Raw genomic sequence first — 26,100 nt, forward strand, 5'->3', positions numbered from 1 at the left:
CGGAATCAGCGGCGACGAGTGAAAATGTGTGCCGCACAGGGACTGGAATCTGGGATCTCTTGCTTACTACGCGGTTGCGTTAACCACCCTCACTCCCGCCTAGCCCCATCCATCCTGATTCCTTGTCCACGTCCTCCATGCTTGCTACTTAGAGATTCCTGCACGAGGTCAGACGTAATTGTGTATCCTCGCTGAAGACAGTGGATTCGTTGCCAATCAAGGAGAATCAGTTGTACGAATGCGTGGTTTCACTCTTTTATACAATATATGAGCATTACCTGTCCGCCTCCTTAGCGTAGGGGTGGCGTTACCGCCTACCACGCAAGGGGCCCGGCTTCGATTCCCGGCAGGGGACTGGGTGTTGTGTGTCTGTCGTCGTCATTGACGCACAAGTTTCCGATGTGGCGTCACCTAAAAAGAACTTGCAATACGGCGGCCGAACTCCCCAGAATGTGGCCTCTCGGCCGACAGTGCCATAGGATCATTTCCATTTTTTGATTATTATCTAATTCTGATCATCACCAAGTAACTTTGGAAGACGATACATCTTTTACCTACCTCTCATAGTTACATTCTATGTTCGCAAGTTACCCTATTTCATGACTAACTTCGATGCTCGTTCATTCTCATGCATTTTGTAATAAACTAAAGAGTTCACTTAAATTATGTCTTTGAATCGAGTAGATCTTGCCTCCCTGATCGCATTTAATATTTTACGGTGATAAAATGTACATTCCCCCCTTAAGACTGCTGAGGCCACGATCTTTCCTAACGCTAACTCTCCAGCGAGCGCACTGTTGTAAAAAGTACATCAGCGGTTTTTACTACTTATCGATTCCTCAACCTTGTTCTATTGAGCAACCACTGCCACGTATGTCAATGTTGTTCCTTACTCGACAGTGACAAAAAGCTCTGTTTAGCTTTCATTGTTAGTTTTCTGAATTGTAAGTAATGAGGTGTTGAATGTTGTAAAAACTACAACGCACGCCTGCTGTTTTCATCGTTCCAAGCTTTGCTAAAATGTTATCAAAAGAAATTAAAAGGGCAAAAGTGTTTATTTTAATATGTTCTCATAGTGGATGTGAGTTGGTGTCTTCAATATATTTAACAGTTCGCTCAACCAACGTTGCTTTTACTTAGAAATATGCATGTTCTAAATTTTACAATGCACGTCTATTTATGTAACAACATTAGACGCGCCTGCCAGAAGATTAATCATTCCATCGTGTACATTTATTCCAACAATGTGTGCCTGCATCATAATTAGTTCCGATTCAGTTAACTTCACTCAAGTACACACGCGGTGCTTCGTAACCAGAGACTACTAACGTCTCAGACTGAAATGAACTTTTCAATGTCGTCACTGGCTGCTGAGAGGCAGAAGGTAGGGTTTTCGTACACGTCATGCTTCAGCTTGTCCTATAGTGACGGCCACATACGTGTTAGATGCTACAGTGCAGCTCGAGGAAGCAGCGGTACCCGTCGTTCTTCGAAGAAGGTTTGCACATTCCTCGTCACGTGTGACTGGGCATTGTTCTGCTGAAATATTCCATGTGAACATGCATGCAGGAGAAGCAGTACCTTAGGCTCTAAAGCCTCCCTAATGTAGCGGTTGCTGTTCAGAATGCTCTCAATATGTAGGAGACGAAGTCACATATTACAGTAAATGACGCCCAAAACCATACGAACCACACTAGTGTTGAGGGCAATCAAAACAGCAATCGCTACAGCAAGGAGGATTTAGAGGCCAAGGTGTTGCCACTCCTCCGGGCAGCTTCACCTGCCATATTTCGGCAGGACAATGCTGGACCGCTTGTAGTGAGGACTGTGCAAGCCTTCTTCAAAGAATGGCGAGCACTAGCGCTTACCTGGCCTGCATGTTCGCAGTAAATAATGTCCACTGAACACGTCTGGATCTCTTTCGGTCGGCAACCTATGTCGGTGCACTGTGCAGCGCCTACAGACCGTGTGGCAGTGCTTTCTGCAACAGCATATCCGCGCCGTCTTTGGTTCAAATGGCTCTGAGCACTATGGGACTTAACTTCTGAGGTCATCAGTCCCCTAGAACTTAGAACTACTTAAACGTAACTAACGTAGCGGTCGCGCGGTTCCAGACTGTAGCGCCTAGAATCGCTCGGCCACTCTGGCAGGCGCGCCGTCTTTGATTGCATGCAATGACGTCTGCAGTCTATGTGACTGCAGCACATATCAGCTCCATAATTTAACTGATTGTTCAGTCCGGAACCGCGCTGCTGCTACGGTCGCAGGTTCGAATCCTGCCTCGGGCATGAATGTGTGTGATGTCCTTAGGTTAGTTAGGTTTAAGTAGTCGTAAGTCTAGGGGACTGATGCCCTCAGATGTTAAGTCCCATAGTGCTTAGAGCCATTCGAACCGTTGTTCACGATGGAAGTGTATGTACAGTTAGGTAATTCTATTTCTTTGCGTATTGTCATGACTGTAATCTCACTGTGGTCACATGTCTTCTGAGTGTCCCAATTTTGCGAACAGAAACGTCCCTTTATTACATCCTTGGAGTACCCTCGATATTACGACTCCTCTCCGCACTAAGAATTAGTTGAGTTCTACGCGTTAGGAAGTCCTCAATCCCATCACTGCGGTGGTGTTATACAGAGTGATCAACAGTGCTGCCAATTCTTCAAATCGAAATAAGCTAAATGTGTCTAAAAAAACTGAAATAACACAAGGTCTATTATTGTGCAGTTTTATTTTTGCAGTAACTGTACTGTGTAACAGACTAGCATGAATGTATATATATTTTCTTAATTTGTAAACTGTTGGACATTACAATAATAAAAACTGTTTATAGTTGCAAAGGTACACCCTCCTTAGGCATTAATTTTCCTCAACAGAAGTAGTCGATACCAAAAATTATTACAATTTTTTAAACAGGTTAATATTATCTCATCTGTTTTTCTAGAAGAATTTCATCTAATTTTGTACACGATGTGGTATATTTCAGGGCATAAGCCATAAAAAGGAATTACTTTATTTTCGTTGTTCCCATCGGTATGTACTAGCTCTACGCTATTTTGTCGAAAGACGACATGTTGAGAAACGTGGCTGTTGTACTTAAGGTTTATAATTTATATAAAAAACAGCTACCAGCCACATGTATGGTTTAAAAAAGGTTTATTATCTTCAGACCATGACCGGTTTCGGATTTTTCTTTACAAATCCATCTTCAGATGGCAGATTACAAGCATTCGTAGTTGGACCTAGTATTGTTTGTGTTATTCGTTTGCTGCAGAGCTGTGTAGTTCTGCCTGACGAAATATTCGTGCTTTTATGTTTTCGAACGCAAGCTTAATACACTTTTCAATATGCACTATGTGAGTGCTATTCCAGTCAATGGACGTCACTTTCAACCTCATCATTTTAATTACACACGCAGCACACACGAATAACGTTTACAAAACAAGCTCTGTATGTACAGTTAAAAGTACTTTTTTTAGAAATATTTGAAATTACGGGATATCTGGCACACTTAAAATTCCTGTTATTAACTGCGCAGTCTGACGATATTTATAATGTTGACTTCTATATTGGCCACGACATCTTGGTAGATGAATGTCGCAGTGTGTGTGTTTATGGGTTGCATTTTTTCGTATGACTTGTCAAACCAATGGCAGCACGGCACCTCTTGCCGCAATTGTCACAAGTGTATCTGGCTGCTGAGGCAGGTGGTGTGGTAGCACTGCGAAGCTTTTTCTGCCTTAATCTGTCTAACAATCCATCATGCTTTGACATTCCAGATGATGTATCATCACGCTACTCTGGTCTCATGCTAGCCTGTGCCTCCCATCTGTTTGTGTCGATTCCAAAGCTCTCCATATCTCGTTTACAGGAGTCCTTGAATCTCAATACAGGACGTCTTACAGGTCTTTGGGCTATATAGATCTCTCCAAGCATCACCTCACGTGGTAATCTGTCAGGATCCATACGGTGGACATGTCCCTGCCAGCGGAGTCGTCTCTGCTTCAAGATAGCCGAAATACTGTTGCAGTTAGTTTTAGATAGCACTGCTTCGTAGGTCACTCGGTCCTTCCACGTTACTCCGAGGATGGATCTCAGGCACCGCATGTGGAAAGCATTAAGGCGACGTTCTTGTTTGGCATAGGTAGTCCATGTTTCCGATGCATACAAAAGGATGCTGAGGACGCAAGTTTGATATACAAGAATTTTGGTGGTCAAAGAGAGTTTGTTGTTTTTCCAAACACGTGTAGAGAGTTTGCCAGTGTGATATGGAAAAATGTGAGAGAAATAAATCAACATATAAACAGAAATCTCTGCTCAGGCAATACTTCAGCATCTTTTACGACAATTGGAACCATGAGAATCTACAATGTCAAAAATTTCCGCTTCAAGAATCAGCCCCTAGACGTGAAGAACTGGAGCCAACTACGAGAAAAGAAGATAAGTAAAAAGTGTTCTGTAAATCTTACTCCTCTCAAAGTTAAACCAGAGGCAATCAACAAATGATGTGAGGGAGGAGTAGATTACACAGTGAGTGTATATCATAATTATAGTTTCTAAAACCTCGATGATCTGACGCAGAAATGTTTTTCAATAAACATCTTCATGTCGGTTTCTCTTGCATAATTTTCTTTTTCTGACAATGGAAATATATATGTTTCTGCTAGATACGCACAGGACAATCTTCACAGTATCCGCACTGTAGTATTACATTATTTCTTACGCTTAGCAGGCTACTGGACTGAATAGAAGTTCGCTGTTTCCTCAGTTCAGTCGCTAGCACATTGTTGATTGCAACCGCAAAGCGTGTGATCTCAGATTCGTCCTGCATGAGTCGAAGTCGGCTTTGCTTAGAACACGTTCCTTTATTATTATAAATTTACGATACTTTGCTGATGTCAGCTATGCTACAGCATTGTTTGCGATAACGCTGTCAACAGTTTATATTTCGTAGGTTTTTTTATGTGCATGCTGGCGAGGCCAAAGCACACACACCAACAGAACTCTAGTTTGTTTGTTGCGCTTTTGAATTTACCCTAATCATTGATTTCCATGGGGTATTAAAGAGTGTTGTTAAATAAAATAACTGTCCTTCAATCAACATGGATTTTAGTGCTTTTGTATAGTCATGGAAGCAAGACAGAAAAAAGCCAAATGATTACGCAAAAAGTCATACTTCTGGTCTCCAGTAAAATCACTCACTTGCCAGCTAAATGGTATTAAAAAGAAGCCAGAGTTAGATCTAGAAAAGCTGATGTGGCAACACTGGTGATCAACCCGTAACGCAGCCACATGGCGAAAATTTGTTTGCCTACAAGCAGCCAACTGGTGGCAATGCTGGCGAGGTCTTTGTTTATGTGGAATTGCTGAGCAAGTAGCAAGTGTTTGTTAGACGACGGAATACAGAGTATTAAGTGAAAACGTTTCAAGCGATATGGCGGAATATAAGTAATCTATTCTTAGGGTATTCATGCGTGATTCCTACGTGCGTTCGGAATCAGCGTGTTCAGTAAGGAGAGTATTTCAAGAGAAATTTCCTCCTGTTCAAGTTCCTAGTCGGTGTACGATTCATCGACGGGTAAATTTCGTGACATGGGCACTGCTCTTGACAGGAAAAATAGACAACCACGTACAGCGCTCACAGAAGAAACTCTCAATAAGACTGAGTATGCTGTGGAAAGGTCTCCTAGAAAGCCGGCCGGGGTGGCCGAGCGGTTCTAGACGCTACAGTCTGGAACCGCGCGACCGCTACGGTCGCAGGCTCGAATCCTGCCTTGGGCATGGATGTGTGTGATGTCCTTAGGTTAGGTAGGTTTAAGTAGTTCTAAGTTCTAGGGTATTGATGACGTTAGAAGTTTAGTCCCATAGTGCTCAGAGCCATTTGAACCATTCTCCTAGAAAAGCAGTTCTACATTTTCCTCAGCAAATGGGAATTTCCTTTGTCCTTGTGCAGATGGTCACAAAGTTACAGAAGTTACAGCCCAATGAAATAAATGCAGTGCAAGAACTTAGGCTGGGTGACGCTACAAAAAGACTGCGGTTTTGTGAATGGATTTTGAATAGGGTGCATGATGGAGAAATTGACCCTCATCTAACTTTTCGGAAGAATCATGAATTCACCTAAATGGATACATTAATTCGCAAAATTACCGTTACTGGAATTCTGAAAAGCCTAACGTATTAAACAAGGAACCCGTGGATGATCAAAATATAGAATTGTAATGCGCTATGACCGATGAGAGGATAATAAGACGTATTTTCTTAAGGAAACAATAACTGCTAGAGATATGTGAAACATTTTGCAGCGTTTTTTGCCTAGTAAGTAAAGAGAGGCAAAGGTCTTGCTGCAATGGAAACACCGGTTCCCGTCAGATCACCGAAGTTAAGCGCTGTCGGGGTTTGCCGGCACTTGGATGGGTGACCGTCTAGGCTGCCATGCACTGTTGCCATTTTTCTGGGTGCACTCAGCTTCGTGATGCCAATTGAGGAGCTACTCTACCGAATAGTAACGGCTCCGGTCAAAGAAAACTATCATCACGACCGGGATAGCGTGTGCCGACCACACGCCCCTCCTATCCGCATCCTCAGTGAGGATGACACGGTGGTCGGATGGTCCTGGGGGGCCACCTGTGGCCTGAAGACGGAGTGCTTTTTAAGTAAGAGAGAACGTGCTTTCGCGACCTTTCAGCAGGACACTGCGACGGCACATACAGCCAACTTCTCCTTACAATTCATGACGTGTTCTATATAGTTATCACTAACAACAGTGGGCTCCTCGTTCCCCCAGATTGAACCCCTGCGGTTCTTTTCTGTGGAGGGCATTAAAAGAGAAAGCGTACAAATCAAACAGGCACACTTCAGATGATGTTAAAACCAACATTCGTCAAAAATTGCTGCCATTTCTCAGAGGGAACTGCAGAGTGTAGTGAGCAATTGCGTAAACAGCTGTCAGAAATGCTTGAACAATGGATGGAGGTGGTTCCAGCATTCCTTGCTTAATAAACGTGAGTGATTTATTTTTCTTTTGAAATGTCTATGTTATGTATGCTAGAAATAACGTACGCGACAAACCGTACTGTACTGCTGACCTGTCAACCCACGCCGCGAGCACAACTGCGCAGCCTCGCCGGCGGGCCGAACGCCCCCATAGCTGTTGCATTAACGACTGATCACCGCAAGCTCGTATTTTACCACGCATTTATTAGGCCGTTTTCTTGGCTGTCTGTACGGTACAAATTTGGCACTTGATTTTAAACTAACTTCCTGATGAGCTCGGGATTTGAAATTTTATACGTAACCCAGAACTTGACGACAATGCTATATTAACTGTTTCCTGTCTGGTGCGTGGCGGAAGGTACTTTGTGTACCACAGCCATATTCCACTTTTCTTGTTCCAGTAGCGAATGATTAGCGGGAAGAATGATTGCTGGTAAGCCTTCGTGTGAGCTCAAGTCTCTCTAATTTTTGCCTTCACGGGCTGCTCGCGAGATTACGTAGGGGGAGGGAATATATTTACTGAGTCTGGTGAAGAGAAATTGAAATAAACCCGAAATTTACCACATTTATCTGCTGTAATCTTATCAAAATATCTGAAATCGATTGAAAAATTTCTCACACAGGAGACTAAAAAGCAAACGTTTATTATTTAAATAAAAACGAATTTTGTAATATACCTCACTTAAAAATTGGAGTAAAAAGTGTAAAATAATTTATCCTACCCCCATACTGATTACTAAACCTGTGGTGTCACCGCCAGACACCTCACTTGCTAGGTGGTAGCCTTTAAATCGGCCGCGGTCCGTTAGTATACGTCGGACCCGCGCGTCGCCACTATCAGTGATTGTAGATCGAGCGCCGCCACACGGCAGATCTAGAGAGACTTCCTAGCACTCGCCCCAGTTGTACAACCGACTTTGCTAGCGATGGTTCACTGACAAAATACGCTCTCATTTGCCGAGACGATAGTTAGCATAGCCTTCAGCTACGTCATTTGCTACGACCTAGCAAGGCGCCATTACCAGTTACTATTGATACTGAATCATGTACAGTCAAGAGCGATGTTCATCATTAATGGATTAAAGTTAAGTATTCCACCAGCTACGTCCGTTTCTCTAAAGTCTAATTTCCTTGTCCTGTTCCAGACCTCACGCCAGCCTACGTGAGCTAAAACGCGTGCCTTTCGGCTTCCTCTAATAATCACGGTGTTGGTTCTCCTGCCAACCCACAACAAAACCTATACACATAGCCCTGGAAACGTCTCATTGTGGAATTTTAATAGTTATGGAAATAATAGTAAGATTTAAAACGAAAAAGTGGGGTGCGTGCAGTAGATAATAGTAAGGAGGTGAAATATTCATGCATAAATTTGTAAGTGAGGAAGTGAATTATTGATGCATCAGTTATGCATTGCATGTGCTCCACGTTTGTATTTTAAATTTTACAATGATTTTCATAGCTATTAAAATTTCACCATCACACATTTTCAGGACTATCTGTACGGGGGTTTGGAATCATTATGGGGCTAGGAGAAATTAATGCATACATCGTAGTCCGATTTAAAAACATGGTATAGTAAAAATTCATTTCTATTTAAGGAATTATTTACTTTAGGTGATGTTGCGGAACTGTGTTTCTGAAGGGAAGGCAGACGTCATCTTGGGCTTCGTTATCTACTACTTTCTGGATCTCATTGGCGATCTGAGAGAGCAGAGTTTCACAAGATCTGCGCTTGTGGAACCCGTGTTCGTACCTACAATGGAACTTCTCTTTCTCTAAAATGCTTTCATCTCGACTTATTTAACTAATAAATATTTACTTTATTACGTTTCGCACGACTGGTCATTTGCGGCCTCGCACGCCATTCGCAAGTATTGTCTACAAAATAAAAGGTCACAAATACAGCAAATTATTTTGGGCGACTAACAGACAAACTGTTTCCTAGTAGTACAGCCTCAAATTCGTACTTTCAGGTGGCAGCAGTACATTATAATGTATGGGCTGTTAGCAGCGGACATGACACCTCCGAAATTGAGATCATACATGTTCAAATGTCAAGTTTAAAACAGATTATTTAATGGAAACAATAACGGTCATCGTTTAATCTATCGACACGTTCGTAGAATATGAATGTGCTCACTTTCATAGTTTAGTTAGTATTTAGGAAATAGTCTACTTTAAGCTTTACGCTAGCATGTGTATTCTTTCGTTTCAGGAACTGCCATGTCCTCTACTAAGAGTCGGATAAATTACGACACGTTACTTCCACCTTAAGTACAAATTTTGGGCTGTCTTATTTAATTATATTTTTTTCTGTTAGTGAGCCAAACATAACTTTGGTTTATCTGTGATGTGTTGTTTTGTAAATACCACTCGAGAATTGCCTTTAAGGCCGGATTTGGCCAGCCGTGCGAAACGTAATAAAGGAAATAATTGCTAGTCAACCCACACTCAAGGAGGAATCATTACAATCTCCAACAAATTTACTGCTGTGACACCCCACATGACGAAAATGAGCGGTTGTAAGTGTGCATGTTGCGGTTTTCAATCTGGTATCTTGTTTGATGTAGGTCTCTTCGCAAGCTTATGCTTTATAAGTCTTTACATCTCTTTATGACAAATGTTCGCCCCTGGTAGCTGAGTGGTCAGCGCGACGGAATGTCATACCTCACGGCCCGGGTTCGATTCCCGGCTGAGTCGGGGATTTTCTCCTTATCATCATCATTTCATCCCCATCGACACGCAAGTCTCTGACGTGGCGTCAACTAGAAAGACTTGCACCTGGCGAACGGTCTACCCGACGGGAGGCCCTAGCCACACAGCATTTCCATATATATGACAAATGCAATATACATATCCATTAACCCTCTTTCTGTAACGAAGACTTCATAACAATTATAGGAACGTAAATCAAAGGTAGGTATACCGAACAAGTGAAGTCTAATACTTCACTCTGTTAACACATGAACGTACTCTCAAATACACACACGGCGTTCACATTATTGTCTGGAACTTATATTCACAAAAATAAATCAAAAACAGTTCAATTCCCTTGTTTCGACAAGGTTTACGACCGATTTCCCTTGATAGTAAGGCGAATGCCGTAAATGAAAATCTTCTCTCAGGTAATCTTAGTTTGGATTCCATCTTACCCACTATCGGCCCGCCATGGTCGTGGACGAAAGAAAGAAACCTCTCTATGGATTATATCCGGAACAAGCCTTCCTGCCCTATCAGATACTTCTTTATGCATCAGGACATGTGCTATGAATTTATCCTCTCTTTTAGTCAAGATGTACTATCAATTTATTTTCTGTCAGTTAGATTCAGTATCTCTTTTTTTACTCATCCGGCCTACCTGTTGGATCTTCAGTACACACGTGTAGCACCAAAACTCAAAATCTTCTATTCTTCAATTGTCTTAACTACATCGTCCAAGTTTGGAATATTCAGGCGTAAATTATATTCTGTAATTCTACAAGAAATGTTTCTTAGACATTGTGGGAAGGATGATTAGGGATTCACGTTTCGTCAACGACGAAATCATTAGAGACAGAACGCAAAATCATGTTGGGGAAGATGGTGAGACAAATCGACGCTTCTTTTTCAAAAGAATTCGCTCGACATTTGCCGAAAGTAATTTACCGAAACTATAGACAACCTACATGTGGATGGGCAGATGGGAATTTGAAATAATGTCTTTTCGATTGCGAGTTGCGTGTCTTATCGCCGCGATACCTACTCGGCTGCCGCGAGGCAGGCCTACAAATGCAGGGATTTGACAAATAAGTGGAACCACAAAAAACACGACCCATTACCATGCCTAATACGATGAAGGAAAACCTTTGACATTCAAATCAGCTTTCAGTCGTCTCGGAATCGATAAATGCAGGTCCTGTATGATTTCCAAGGAGATATTTATCATTCTTTCTGCCATATAGTGGCACGTTCAATTAAGGATGAAGGAGATGGATAGTGACCACATATCCTTCTCCCCAATGGACTACAAAGGCTCAGAAATATTGATTTCATCCACGAGCTCACGAAACTAGTCCAGGACGGTGCGAGATGAGTAACGGTGGGCAGCATGGAATACCGCGATTCATCACCGAAACCCTGCCGTGTTTCACCCTAGGGACGTAAAGTTGGCCAGGAACTGGAAACAGCGTGAAACTAGACTCATCCGATCAAATGACATTCTTACGTTCCTCCATACTCTGGTTATAATGCCTCGTTGTTGTGTTATCCTGTTAGGGACATTTCCATCACTGACGTGTGGTTTTGGAATTCAAGATCACCCTGAAATTTCCAGCTGATGGAGCTACCTTCGTGATGTTTCGGTGCTGAAAGCGTTTGCGAGTGCGATATTTAGTTCTGCAAAGACTTTTGCAGCTGTCGTCTTCTTGTTTTTCGTCACAATCATCTTGAATGACTGTCCGTCACGATCACTCAGCACACACATTCATCCGTGGTGTGACTTAGCGGAGCCGGCCGTGGTGGCCGGGTGGTTATAGGCGCTTCAGTCCGGAACCGGGCGACTGCTACGGTCGCATGTTCGAATCCTGCCTCGGGCTTGGATGTGTGTCATGTCCTTAGGTTGGTTAGGTTTAAGTAGTTCTAAGTTCTAGGGGACTGATGATCTCAGTTGTTAAGTCCCATAGTGCGTGGAGCCATTGGAACCATTTTTTGACTTAGCGGATGATGTTCTTCCGCTTTCCCTGTATGCGGTATAAATCTTGGATGAGGTACATCTTCAAACACCAAACTCTTAGGCTGCTTTGGTTGAGAAAGCGCCCACCATAAGAGCACTAACAATTTTCTAACGTTCTAATTCACTTAGCTTCGAAATAATGCACTCACAACTGCACAAAACACGGTTATGACCACGACTGGCGTATTGAGGACAATTCACAGGTGTAGTTAGTCGGCAGATACAACAGCGCAACATACAGGCTTGGCTAGGATTTGCAGTTATGTTCAGGCATGAGTTTCTCAAGTGTTTCTGTATTTCATTGCAACACCTGAATGCGCATCTGTCAGCTTTTCAGAGGGTATCAACAAGTAACGTAAATGTAGCTGCCTGGAAAGGTGTTGTCAGATCTAGGGTGTCTGAAAATGTTCAAATGTGTGTGTATTCCTAAGGGACCAAACTGCTGAGGTCATCGTCCCTAGACTTACACGCTACTTAAACTAACTTATGCTAAGAAAAACACACACACCCATGCCCGAGGGAGGACTCGAATCTCCCGGAAGAGGGGCCTCGCAATCCGTGACATGGCGCCTCAAACCGCACGGTCACTCCGCACGGCTAGCGTGTCTGAGTTGAGGCTGATGTTCCCCTCAGACAAGTGTAGAATAACACCGGAAATACGAATAAGGAGGCAGTTTGTTTCTGGGATACTATATAAGTTTTCCATGTTGTTTCAGTTATACAATGGTTCAAATGGCTCTAATCACTATGGGACTTAACATCTGAGGTCATCAGTCCCCTAGACTTAGAACTACTTAAACCTAACTGACCTAAGGACATCACAAACATACATGCCCGAGACTGAATTTGAACCTGCGACCGCAGCAGCCGCGTGGTTCCAGACTGAAGTGCCTAGAACCGCTCGGCCGCCGCGGCCGGCGTCCTGCGATAAAGCCATCCATGATGCATTCACCTGGTTCCAAAGTTCATCTGAGGTGTTGGTTCACAGTGCTGCACCCGTCATTTCACCATATCCCACATATTTTCGATTGGCTTTTAATTCTGGTGATCTGGTGGGTCAGGGCAAAAGGCTGACATCCTGTGACACCAAGAAGGCAAGTTTTTGTGCATCGACATGTGGTCATGCATTGCCTTGCTGAAAAATGGAATTTCGGGTGTTTGGACAGAAAGGGTATAGCTACGGGTCGCAGGATGTCATTCACGTAGATCACACTAGTCACAGTGCCCTGGACACGCAGCAGGTGTGATTTGTGGTTGTATCCAGTAGCACCCCAACTATAACGCCATTACGCATGAAACAAGTTATCAGGGCCAATGACGGACGCTGTGCTTACTAGGCGACTGAAATGCTAATCATTTCTGCAGAACATACTACTGTACATGTCCTGTGGATATGAACGTCATATCTCTAGTTGTTCAAGGTGTTCTGTTTCTTTTGAACATGAGTGTACTTTTAAATGGAACCATTCCATAGTCCTGTTGTAGCGGGTGTTAAGTTTTCATTTGATTGACCGTTATAGCTGCCTTAAGAGGCGTCGTAAAGTCGAGGGTGGAGTTTTGTGGGTACAGTTGGCCCTTCGTAGGTGTAAAATACGAGCGGAAGGCGAATAACGAGGCTTCTTACGTCTGCGCTCAGATGCGGGCGAGCAGGGATGATAAATGTGCTTACGGTGCCACAATACGCAACAAAGAACCAGTGCTCTGAGATGAAAGGCCGGGTTGATGGTGAGGCTGGAACAGAGGCTGATCGGAATCGGCAGGAGGCTACCAGCGAGGAACCTGAGCGGATAGGGCTAACGCTACCACGCTGCGAGAGAATAACAAATGTGTAAAAGGAAGTCACGCGCTGCTCTCCGTGTAGATTACTTACCCTCCTTCCTGCCCACACTTACACCCCCCTCACCCTACTACCAAACTGGGTAGTCCTTGACGTGTCAGGATGTGTGCCATCAATCCATTCCTTCTTTCAGTCAGGTTGCACCAACAATTTCTTTTCTCTCTTTACGATTCGGCACCTCTCCCTCATATCTGATCTACCTATCTAGTCTCCAGCGTCACGTTCCAGAAGCTTCTGTTCACTTCTTCTCTGTAATTTTGTCTCCGTAGATTATAATACACGAGCGTAAAACGCATTGAACAATTTTACAACAAAGGAATTCGGTGATGTATGAGAGGAAGGTTAGGGGTTAGCGTCCCGTCGACAACGAAGTGATTAAAAATGTAGCACAAACTCGGACTGGGGAAGGATGGAAAAAGAAAGCGGCTGCATCCTCTTCGAAGGAATGATCCCAGTTTTTGGATAAAGAGCTTTAGGGAAACCACGTTATAAGAACATCTGTATGGCCTGACATGGATTTAGACTGCAGTTCTACCGAAAGCTAATTCCGAGTCTTACTACTCGTTCTGCTTCAGCGATACAGCCCTATAATTATGGGCAGTTGTACCAGATACACTGTATTACACGATTCATCTTACACATTTCTAGAGGCAGTAGAGAGGATTTAATAGATCAAGTTCTACATAGGAACCCATGTCCGGAAACGTCATCCAGCGACGCTAAAGAGCGTCAAAATTAGAGCCACCGGCGCATGTAAATCTGTTTAAGTACAGGGCGATTCTAGATGATGTTACTGACTTTCTAGGATGATGGTGAAGGACAAATGTATCAATCTGAAATAAGAGTCCCTGCTCCAGAAATGAACAAGTCGGAAGTTATAAGCTAAAACCGTTCTGATACCTCTGACAGTGGAATACATCTACTGGTACTGTTGTTAAGATTTCAGGGTAGGCAACGTTCATAGGTGGTGGTATGGACCAAAATACACTGATCAGCCAAAACCTTATGACCTATTGGTGACGTTGCGGACACGTGACGCGGTAACTGAAGTACGTACACGGAGCATATAGAGACGGGTGGCCACCCTAGCGAAGATGTGGGATGCGAGCGGGGAAGTCCACTGAGATAAGCGACATCGACAAAGGATAGATTATTTTTACGCAGAGCCTGTGGGCTAGTATCTCGAAAACGGTGAAGCTGGTCGAATGTTTACGTGTTGCTGTCGTGAACATCTACGGAAGGAGGTAGAAGGACAGTGAAACTACCACTAGGCGCTAGATGGTTGGATGTCCGCGACTTTTCACAGAACGTGGAGTTCGGAGCCTTGTTTGCTCTACAAGTTAGGACAGATGGTGATCTGTGGCATCTCTGCCGAAAGAGCATAACGCAAGTGCACGCACAAGTGTTTCGGAGCCCACCGTTCATAGTATATTGTTGGACATGGAGCTCCGCAGCAGACCACCCCTGCGTGTTGACAAGTTGACCCAGCGACATCGTCTGTTACGACTGCAGTGGGCACAGGACCATCGTAATTCGACCATCGATCAATGGAAAGGTGTCGGCTCTTTGGGTGATCACATATTTACTACACTAGGTCGATGGCTTTCTCCACAAATCATCCAGTTGAACGGCGGCTCGAAACGTGTAGAGCGCCACGGATACAAGGTGATGAGAGCAGTATTATGATATGGGAGACATTCTCCTTCGCTTGCGTGGGACCTCTGGTAGTAATTGAAGACACGCTGACAGCTGCGAACCACCTGCATTCCTTCATGCTTGATGCCTTCACCGACGGAGATGTAATCTTTCAGCAGTATAATTGCCCTTGTCCCGGAGCCAGAACCGTGCTACAGTGATTTGAAGAGCATTAGAGTGAACTCTCGTTGATGTCTCGGTGGCCATATTCGCCTGATGTAATCCTACGGAACCCATTTCGGTCGCTATCGGGTGCCATCGCCACGTAAGCAAATCAGCGGCTCCTTCTTTACACAAATTACATGAACTGTGGATAGACGTCTAATGCCCCATGCCTCCACAAACATACGAACTTTCGCACCCCTGATGCGCATAACAATTGATGCATTTCGTCCCAAAGACGGACAAACAAGCTATTACAAAGTTGTTCGTAAGTATTTAGCTGATCAGTGTAAGGACAAAAAGTCCAGTAAACATGGGCACTAAAATGTATACCTGAGGAGCTGTGAGCGCTTGTTCATCTTCGCTACCGTGAAATCTATCTCCTTTATTGAACAAGTATTCATAGCTCTTAAAGTATGCACTCTAGAGTCCATGTTTACTTGACGTTTTGCCCTTCTTTTCGTCAATACTACAACATCTCAAAGTTGCCTACCCCCCCTCCCCCCCCACCATACCAACAACAGAACCGGTCCGTGTTTTCCACTGTGCGAGGTATCAGAACAGTTTTGGACACAATCATTTTCGGTTCATGGACCCTTAACAGATTGATACATTTATCTTTCTCCATCATCCTAGAAAGTTTGCAACATCATCATGAAATCACACTATATTCACATACAGAGCGACAATTGAAATTTCCTGGCAGATTAAAACTGTGTGCCGGACCGAGACTCGAACTCGGAACCTTTGTCTTTCGCGGGCAAGTGCTTGGTAGACCACTGCAGGATGAATATCTCATTCTGGAGTGCGACAATTGTTGAACTATACAAAAAACATACATTAGTTACAAGCTACAGCGTGCACATACTTTATTCAACATGTAAACGTCACTACAGATATTCGGATTTAGGTTATGACATGATCGACAAGCCTACCATCGTTAACGATGATGTGGCGCAGACGAATAGCGGAATTCGGCATGACCCGCTGAAGTGTCGGAACAAATGGTTCACATGGCTCTAAGCTCTATGGGACTTAACAGCTGAGGTCATCAGTCCCCTAGACTTAGAACTACTTAAACCTAACTAACCTAAGGACATCACACACATCCATGCCCGAGGAAGGATTCGAGCCTGCGACCGTACCAGTCGCGCGGTTCCGGACTGAAGCGCCTAGAACCGCTCGGCCACAGCGGTCGGCAGTGTCGGAACAGTGATAGCGTCGATGACCTCCTGAATGGCTGTTTACAGCCCAGCAAAGGTTTTGGGGATATTGCTGTACACCTCGTCTTTAATACAGCCCCACAATAAAGCGTCGCATGTGTTCAGTTTCAGAGAATATGGCGCACAATCGAGGCCCATGCCAGTGGTCCCTGTGTACCCCAGAGCCAGAATGCTGTCCCCAATGTGCTCTTCCAGAACATCAAACACTCTCCTGCTTCGATGGGGTCGAGCTCCGTCTTGTGGAAATCAGGGTCACTTTGGCAAATGGGAATGAAATCATCTTCCAAAACATTCACGTAACGTTCGGTAGTCACCCTGCGATCAAGGAATATCGCACCCTTTATTCCCTGACTGCCGGCCGATGTGGCCGAGCGGTTCTAGGCGCTACAGTCTGGAACCGCGCGATCGCCACGGTCGCAAGTTCGAATCCTGCCTTGGGCATGGATGTGTGTGATATCCTTAGGTTAGTTAGGTTTAAGTAGTTCTAAGTTATAGGGGACTGATGACCTCAGAAGTTAAGTCCCAAAGCGCTCAGAGCCATTTGAACCATTCCGTGACTGGACATAGCACACTACATAGCCACTCGTTGAGGGTGAAGGGACTTTTCGATCGTGAAATGCGGATTCTCAGTCCCCCAAATGCGCCAGTTTTGGTTATTGACGAACTCATCCAGATGAAAGTGGGCTTCGTCGCTAAGCCAAACCACGCATGCGCATATTAACTCCCATCATGCCCCCCCCCCTCCCCCCCCCCCTCCGCCTCCCCGGCTAACCACGCAGTATGAACGTCCTAACGCAAAGCGTTCGGAAGTTATTTCATATAGTTCGGTAATTGTCACCCTGTACATTTACAGGCGCCGGCGCATATAGCTCTGACGCTCTGTAGCGTCCTTGGATGACGTTTCCTGACATGGGTTCCTATGTAAAATTTGATCTACTAAGTCCCCTTTACAACGTCTAGACATATGTAGGACGAATTGTGAAACACCCCGTGTAGAGGGTAGCCGCGAGTAATGTTTAGTTATTGCCCAGTCTTGTCTAGGGCGGTGTTTTGTTAGTACATTGTTGGCCTTCAGTAGTTGTAGAATAACAGCGGAAAGCGAATAACGAGATAGCTCCGATTGCGCCCAAGTGCGAGGGTTCGGAGGGAGGTAGGTGTGCTCGGGTCGAAAAAATAAGCGAAGACGAACTAGTGCATTGTAGTAAAAGACGGGGTTGATGGAGAGGCTGCAACAGAGGCTGATCGGAGACGGCAAGAGACTAATAGCGAGGAAATTGCGCGGGCAGAAAGGCAGGGATGAAGCTGTCACCTGGTGTGGCGACTGCGCAGAGCCCGGCGGAGGGCCGCGGTGGGGGCGGGGCGGGGCGGGGGTGCGCCGGCGTTCGCGGCAGGAGCTGCGGCGGCGTGCGGCGGCCGTGGTAGTCGGTGCGCGAACGAGCACCGAGTCGGAGCGCAGAGCAGCAGCAGCAGCAGCAGCAGCAGCAGTCGCAGCCCGCCCCAGCATGGCTCGCGCGCTTCTCGCCACGCTGTCGCCGCTCGTCATCGCGCTTCTCGTGGCCGCCGCGCCGCGTCTTTTCGGTGAGTCCGCCTTCCCTCCCCGTAGCCTGCCCACTCCTCGGCACTAATGTGCCACTCCTCCTCTGCTTATAGAGGCGTCCTCTAACACTTGTAAATTTTCGACTCGCTCAAATTTTGAGCACAGCGGCAAATTTTGACAAACGAACTCTGAGTACCCCGTGTACTTTCGGACAATTATCGCCACAGTATCGAGTGCTAGCGGTCGTATTTTTTGTAACGGCGTCGCGGTGAGCAATCTGTAAACACGCGCCAGCTGACGTGCGCGTCAGTTGGCGCGCCGCGGACAAACGGAATCCTCTCGTTCGCCGTTTCTCAGTTTAATACGGGTCCCATTACTAATAAATTATCATTTCTGTTTCTGTTACGTGTTGCAAATTGCTGACTCAGTTTTCGTTTTCGTGTCGGCCATCCCCTGTAAGATTTCGTCGTAACGACTGGTTCTGCTAAAATAAATAGTATTCTATATATTTCCTCGGTCCTCCGAACAAGTGCACCTTCTATTTTTTTCTGGGGTGAAGAGAAAGTTTGCTGCTGTGTTCAGTAAGTTGTAATATAGCATCTACTACAATTTCAGTAATCAACATCAGCTATTCTAATTAAAAATTATTCCATTTTTCTAGTACTTTAATTAGATTCGTAACACATTTTAATCATGTTATATTATTAGCAATTAGTTGTAGATTTGAATTTTGCTGTGCTTTATCGTTTCCAAATCATTGCCTTTGGTCTTCAGCAATTCAGTAAATTTTATTAGAGTTTATTCAATAACGTGGAATAAAACTGCCGTGCCCACGTTACTTTGATACAATAATTTTTATAAGCTTATGTTAAAGACCAAATGAAAAAATTCTGTGTGACGAGTTTTGCTAAAATTTGAGAGTACAGTGAGTAATTTTTTTTTGGACTTTTAGCGCCTGTCGGCTTCCTGGGGGTTTTATGTTTGCCTGTTCCCGGCGGCGTCCAGCGCGTCAGCTGTGCGCGCTAATAGCTTCTCCAGTTGTGCAAATTTCGCTGATAGTCCACACACAGTTACCAGCCGCACTTTTCTTTTTACTACGACACACTACATTAAACGACAAGCTGGTGTCTACATTATTTACAATCAGTTTAGTCTTTGCCAGCTAGTACTGCGCTATTTAAAACTAGAAAGATGCTAAGCCTTCCTTCAGTCTCAGTGAAAAATCCAACCTCTTACTTGGGCGGTAAAAAGTCATAACCGTAGACAATCACATAACAAAACTAAGGGACGTAACATTGCATGCCGTTGGAAAAAAAAAAATTGTTTCATAGTTTCACTCGTGGATACAGCTGTAGGGATATCAAATACAGGTGGGATATCGAATCTTTGCAGTTCACTTACAAGGAGAGTACTGAAGTTTTGTAACACTTAACATAGATTATTGTTCGAGTGTCCTGCGACATTACCTAAGTTTAATAAGAAGGAATATGGGTGTAGAGAGAGAGATATACAATATTCACATCTTTCACTCAAGGAAGTGTAGCACAGAAACCCTAAACAACTGTACAGACAAAAATTCTCAGAATGAGGATAACAATGTAGTAGAAATGTCTGTATGAAACTGAAAGGACGAATTCCGAAAGATGGATCAAGATATAACGTATAACAGCCTCGAAAACTTCACATAGAGGCATGATTACGTTAATTACAATTCACACAGGCGTGTAGAATTTAATGAATTTTCGTGCCCCCCGTATATTTACCGCTATCACGACGTATTGCTTCTGTCACCTGGCCACTGCACCGTAACTGATCAATTATAGGTTGTAATAAATCTAGTTTTTAATGTACGTATCGTTTCCGGCCTACCTTTATTCAGAAAGTTCTTAAATAGTAGTTTATAAATTTTTATTGAAGGGGTAAAGGGAGACTTTTAAATAAATATTTAACGATAGTTCTTACACATGTTTGCACAACCATAGGAGAGCATCGTTCGAAGCACCCTAAAGGACGCCTAGTGTCGACTCGCATTGTTCCATTTGCAAGTTTAAATATTAGCTGTATTTCAGTAAGTTACTGGACGATCAGAGAGATTTTACTTCCATAAATCATACGGCAGAAGTTTCGGTATAGGTCCTAAATTCCTTCTTATTTTCCCCCGGATATGGTCAGTTAGGATCAGTGTGAAGAATTTGGGGCCATGGGAACGAACGCAATATTTCCTAACCACCTGTGTGTTTTCTGGATGGTACGCAACTGTTCGTGTTGATGACTAACCAATAACGTTTTTGGCTGTTTATCTACTAGACGGGAAGGCTATAGCAGAGGAGACTCTGTAGCATGGTTTTACAGTCCTCTACTTTGAGCCACGCATTTGTTTCGTTCTGTCAGTCTGCCATTATTTTTACCTAAATTATTTTTCACAGAAAAGGAATGACTGACGTGTTTTATTCATTTTTGTTGGTTTCACGAAGAAATAAATTGTGCTTCAGTTCATCTTTAAACCAAACACAAACACTGGAAGTTTATCCTGAATCCTAGACTACTTGCTCTCGTATGGTATACAGCAGACTTCAGTTTGTTACTTAATCAAACTTGGCTAAAAATGCCTCTTCTGAACTAAAAGAGCTATAATAGCTACAAGCATTTTGAATCAGACCGTGTAATAAAAATAATGTACAACTTCTATAGCGGTCAGTCGCCCAAAATTTTTCCCCAACTTACTATTTACATAAAAATTCTCTACAACCAATGGCGCTAACACACGCATTTTGATTGGTTCTTCATATCACGACGTGCAGACGTCAAAGGAGCAGATATTTCAAACATGTATGTCTTCATGTTATCTAAATACTAAAGGAGGTAAATTTTCTCAGGTGACTGTAATGAAGCCACATCAGAGAGCCGACGGTAGTGGCCAGATGCAAAAACCGTTTCTGGTCAGGCGGCGATCACTCGCTGTCAGCTCCACTGCGACCAACAGTCGCACCAACGACAAACGGGAAGCGATAAATTCGAGAACCGACACACTGCCAGGACAGGTCTATGAATGTGCTTTCCTCCGACTCCCCCCTAAGCTGTGACGTATCACATAACTTTCTAGTTTTCATTCCCACGTGATGTATGTTTAAGTTTCGTGAAAACCTTTTATAGGCCTTTCTCCACATATTTGTGCCTTGGCGTCTGTGTCCTGTGAACTAATCTTGTAACATACAAAAACTGTTCTGTCTACTCTTAGATTTCTTTGTCTTCAATGAATTTACCGTTCCCCCTGCTCCTAAAATTACAAAGAATTTGAAAAAAAATGCAGCTTTCTGGTTGTTCACACTCGCGTAAAAGAGAAGCGCCCTCATTTGGAAAGAAAACGTAACCAGCAAGTGTCAGCTGAGGTTGTTTCAGCCCGTGTTTGGCAGTGCACTGCAGGAGTTCGACAGCGTCAGCGGATCACTCGTTTCTTCCATAGAAAATTTCTCTTTCTCGCGATGCGTGACTGCTCTTGTCCTCCACACAGACTGTCCCGGTGCTAATATTTTCCGTAATTACTGTGTGTCTTACTTATTCTCGCTGTTTGGCTGTTAGTAAATTATTGTTGGCAATGTAAGCCCATTTAGCGGTGATTAGCATTGGTTTTGTTTCAGCATCCAGAAATGATTGTGCTATTTCGTTACTCGTAGTATTTGGTCGTGCCACCCACCTAGTTAAGCATTTCATGACTTATCCATTTAGTCTTCTGACTGGAAATAAATCTCTTCTTTCTAATGATCACAGTTTTCAACTTTCTCTAACCTCAAGCATACCTTTCTCTCTTTTCATTTCTCAGTTTCACGACGAGATTCGAATTTCTAACATTCGAGGATTTCGTTTTCAGGGTGATAGTCTTCGTCATCCTCCTCCTTTGATTCCCTTCCGAGTAGTACTCACACAGGGACCCGAACAAAGAGTCAGTGAATCTCTATAATTTATTGAGTGGAAATTGCCATGTTAAAGCGTTTCTTTTAGAAGAACGTGTATCTAGTGGATGCGGATTTTCGTCCTTAGTACACTGTTTTCCGTTATCTTTTAGCACCGTTTTAGGGACACATTCCAACATCAGTGGCAAAACCGAACCCTAAATCTATATCCTTTTCTGCATTCTCCACATTTCCTGTACGAAGCATAATAACAGTTCGATTCTTCACAGAAAATTCTAGTATTTTGGCATAAGAGTGGCTTTAAGAGTTTTAACAGCGTTCACAGAACGAATGTTACGGCCGTATGTCTGATCTACGGTGACGGCAATAGACGGAGCTGAGGCTGGGCTCGAACAAGATCTGGGAAGGAAATCTATCGCATCCTTTTAAATGGAACCATCACGACGTTTTTCGTAAGCGATTTACAGGAAAAAAACAGATAATCTAAATCAGGACGGCAGGGACGGAGATATGAAATTCCCGAGTACGAGTATAATACCTTAAGCACTACGCCCTCTCTATGTCTAACAATCTTTGTGGTGGGAAGATTAGATGGCAAGACATGAAAACAATACACTGGTAAATTTTCCATTAATATCTCGATTTCATATATTCCATCACAAGAGAATAATCTGTTTTGTACTTTGGGGTGAAACACTAGCTGTCGCGTGTCTTTAAATTAAGTAAATTTTAATGAAGACCTTTTAGTATAATTTTATAACAATTTAATTTTGTCAACGTGTCCCTGCACAAGTACCGAAAACGGAGAAACACCACGCCCACGTTTTCCTGAAATTCAGTGCTCGGTATACGTCGTTCGTATGATGGAAGAACAGAAACGAACTGAAATGGTCAAAAAAGACAACATTCGTAACTGCTGTGCTCACACGGCATTTACGTGATAAGGTCCGAGAACCGATGTACGCTGGACGCTTTAGAAAATTGATTTATTGATGTTTGAACTTCGTTTGAGTTCGATAACCTCGATCCAATTCGCAGCGCATGAAACACACGAACCCACGTTTCACTTTATACTAAAAGCGTACAGTGAATGTATGGGAAACACAGAAAAAGAGTCCATGTAAAATTTAGCACTACGTTCTAACACCAGTATTCCTCTGAGGGTAAGAGCTAAGAAATACCAGGCACCAAAATAGGTTCAAATGGCTCTGTGCACTATGGGACTCAACATTTGAGGCCATCAGTCCCCTAGTACTTAGAACTACTTAAACCTAACTAACCTAAGGACATCACACGCAGACATGCCCTAGGCAGGATTCGAACCTGCGACCGTAGCGAATGCGCGGTTCCAGACTGAAGCGCCTAGAACCACTCGGCCACCTCGGTCGGCTACCAGGCACCGATTAAAATTTCCTTGCCGGCTGGGGTGGCCGAGCAGTTCTAGGCGCTACAGTCTGGAACCACGCCACCGCTACGGTCGCAGGTTCGAATCCTACATCGGGCATGGATGTGTGTGATGTCCTTAGGTTAGTTAGGTTTAAGTAATTCTAAGTTCTAGGGGACTGATGACCTCAGAAGTTAAGTCCCATAGTACTCAGAGCCATGTGAACCATTTTAAAATTTCCTTCCAGGTACAAAATGAACTGATTAGGCATAATATCAAAAGCAATGGCTGTTGCCAGATTAAGACGACGATTTAGTTAACTAAGCAGTGCCCAAAATATCGCATTCTGCTTCGACGGTCCTTAAGGCGCTCTACTCCTACTAGTGCGGAGGGCGTTCTCGGATGACAGTATGGCTGTAATGACAGAGATTCCACGAAGTTCCTCCACTTCACCTCGAATGAGTACCAGCGTGTTTTCTTAAACTAGCCCAAGTCAGATATCGTGTTTCATCCTTGTCCATTGCAAATTAATGTTCTGCTTCTAAATGATCTCGGAACGTTAAACACTTACTATCTCACGGCAACATCCATTGTCCCATGATATCCCGTATCCTGTTTTGGATACGAGTTTTATATTTATAGAAGTGTAACACATGACTAGAAGAAAACACTTGCGGCATCCATTCGACGGTAACGAAATTATCCTATATTCCGTTTTAGAGGCCGCATTCGAACTCACATCAGATACATTCAGTCCGCAATGTAGTCTTCGTACTCACAGCATATGCTGCCCTTCTCTACCTTATCCTGACGGAATGCGCAACCGAATGCGTCCTTTCTTAAATGAAAACGCAGTGTCATTTATGTTTTCCCGTCTTCTGTAGTAAGGAAACCGGCTAATTCGTTGCACCCTCGTGTAGAAACGCTCGCCCAATTTCTCGGCGTCTAATAAGCTCGTTGTCAGCGATTCGTAAATGCCCAAACCGGCCAGCTAAAAGCTGTTAAATGAGTGCCGTGAACAAAAGGGCCGACAAACAAAAACGGCGCGCCAGCTTTCGGGGCTGTGTATCGTGGCGACAAACCGTCAGGGAGCCGGCTTTCATGTAGCGTGAATAATGCAGCCGCCCCTCCAGCCTCCCTGCATTCCGCGACTCCTCTACAAGGAGTTCGCTTTTTATCCGAACGAGAAATACTTCGCCTAGACGCGATACGGAGCTAGCTTGCTACAGCGTCACATTCGCACATCTATTAATCCCTGTCCCTCTCCCCGGCGTGCACGTTGCTTCTACAGACTGACCCTGTCATTATGTCTGTGGGTGGCTCTAACGGCCGTCATCAATTCCGCGAGGCCAAAATACTAAGTGCGCTCTTTACTTCCGTCTGTCCGCGGTTATCGCGACGTGGCGGCCCTCTACACTTCTGTTTATAGCTCCTCGCGCTGTCTGATAACAGACTGTTTGCCCGCGAGATTAACGTACATAGCGATCCTAGAGTGAGAGAATATGGCTGCGGCCACTGCCGATCTCATGATAACGTTACTGGAGTAGCCCTGTTACTATGCAAACGACCACTTACATTATTTTGGGGGAAAAAGCACCCAATTTTTACGTAGTCTGTAATCAGTAGAAGAACGACAAAGTAAGAGTAGGGTATTTACCGTTGCTAAATTGAGGGTTTCCGGTGGAGGTCACTATTTTATTTGTGTAGAGGTGATTTCATTATTTCTTGTTTCCTCTTTTTACTTATACATACAACACTATTTCACATGCCACCGTAAAGTGACTGACACGAGGTTCATAGTTTACCAGTAATTTCTGCCTTCCTGTTTCATGTGCGAAAAATCGGCCTACAAATTTAAAACTAGAATCGAAATGAAGATTTCGTATTTTTATTGCAATGACAGTCTTGTGCCGTTAATTATATTAGTCTGCTTACGTCTTGATGAAATTAGTTTACAAATTTTTGTGGGAAGAACTACTTTAAATCCCTATAGCTATGAGAGCTAAAATTTAACGTAACAATTGCACTCGGCGGTTATGGACGTAATTTGCCTGAAGAATATGATTACTCTGGAAGTTGAACTGCTGAAGACTATTGGCACTTATTTAAAACAATAAAGCACAATTATGACTATGTTTTTACTGTATTTGACTACGCTGTTGGCAATTGTTTTCAGACGGTAGTGTTCGTGTAAAAATAATTCAAGTATTGAAACTAAATGAAATAATACGTTTAATTAAGTCCAAAAAAGACGCACATATTTTTCTGCGATTCAAACACTGTTAAGATACGATCTGCTTTACATTGGAATATTGTGTCGCTATGGCAATGCATAGGCGAATATTGGAAATCTATAAATAGGTATATCGACAGTACTATTGTTGCAATAAATGCTTTGAAATACATCAAAAGGTGAAAATGATGGAATTTCGTTACAGTAAATGTAGGTTGGCGTGAAGTTCAGTATACAGCTTCAATAGTTACACCGAGTTAAGAAAATTTGAAAGAAAGGTGGAACGGCGAAAAATGGAAACTTGTACAATGCTTCATCGAATATGTTCGTAAGTGCAGCAAATTTGATGGTAAAATGATAATGGCATCCCTATCGAAACGCCAGTGGCAAAACTCGAGATGCACAGTTCGTAGCAC

The sequence above is a fragment of the Schistocerca piceifrons genome, chromosome X, assembly GCF_021461385.2.
Source record: "Schistocerca piceifrons isolate TAMUIC-IGC-003096 chromosome X, iqSchPice1.1, whole genome shotgun sequence".
Lineage (NCBI taxonomy): Eukaryota > Metazoa > Arthropoda > Insecta > Orthoptera > Acrididae > Schistocerca > Schistocerca piceifrons.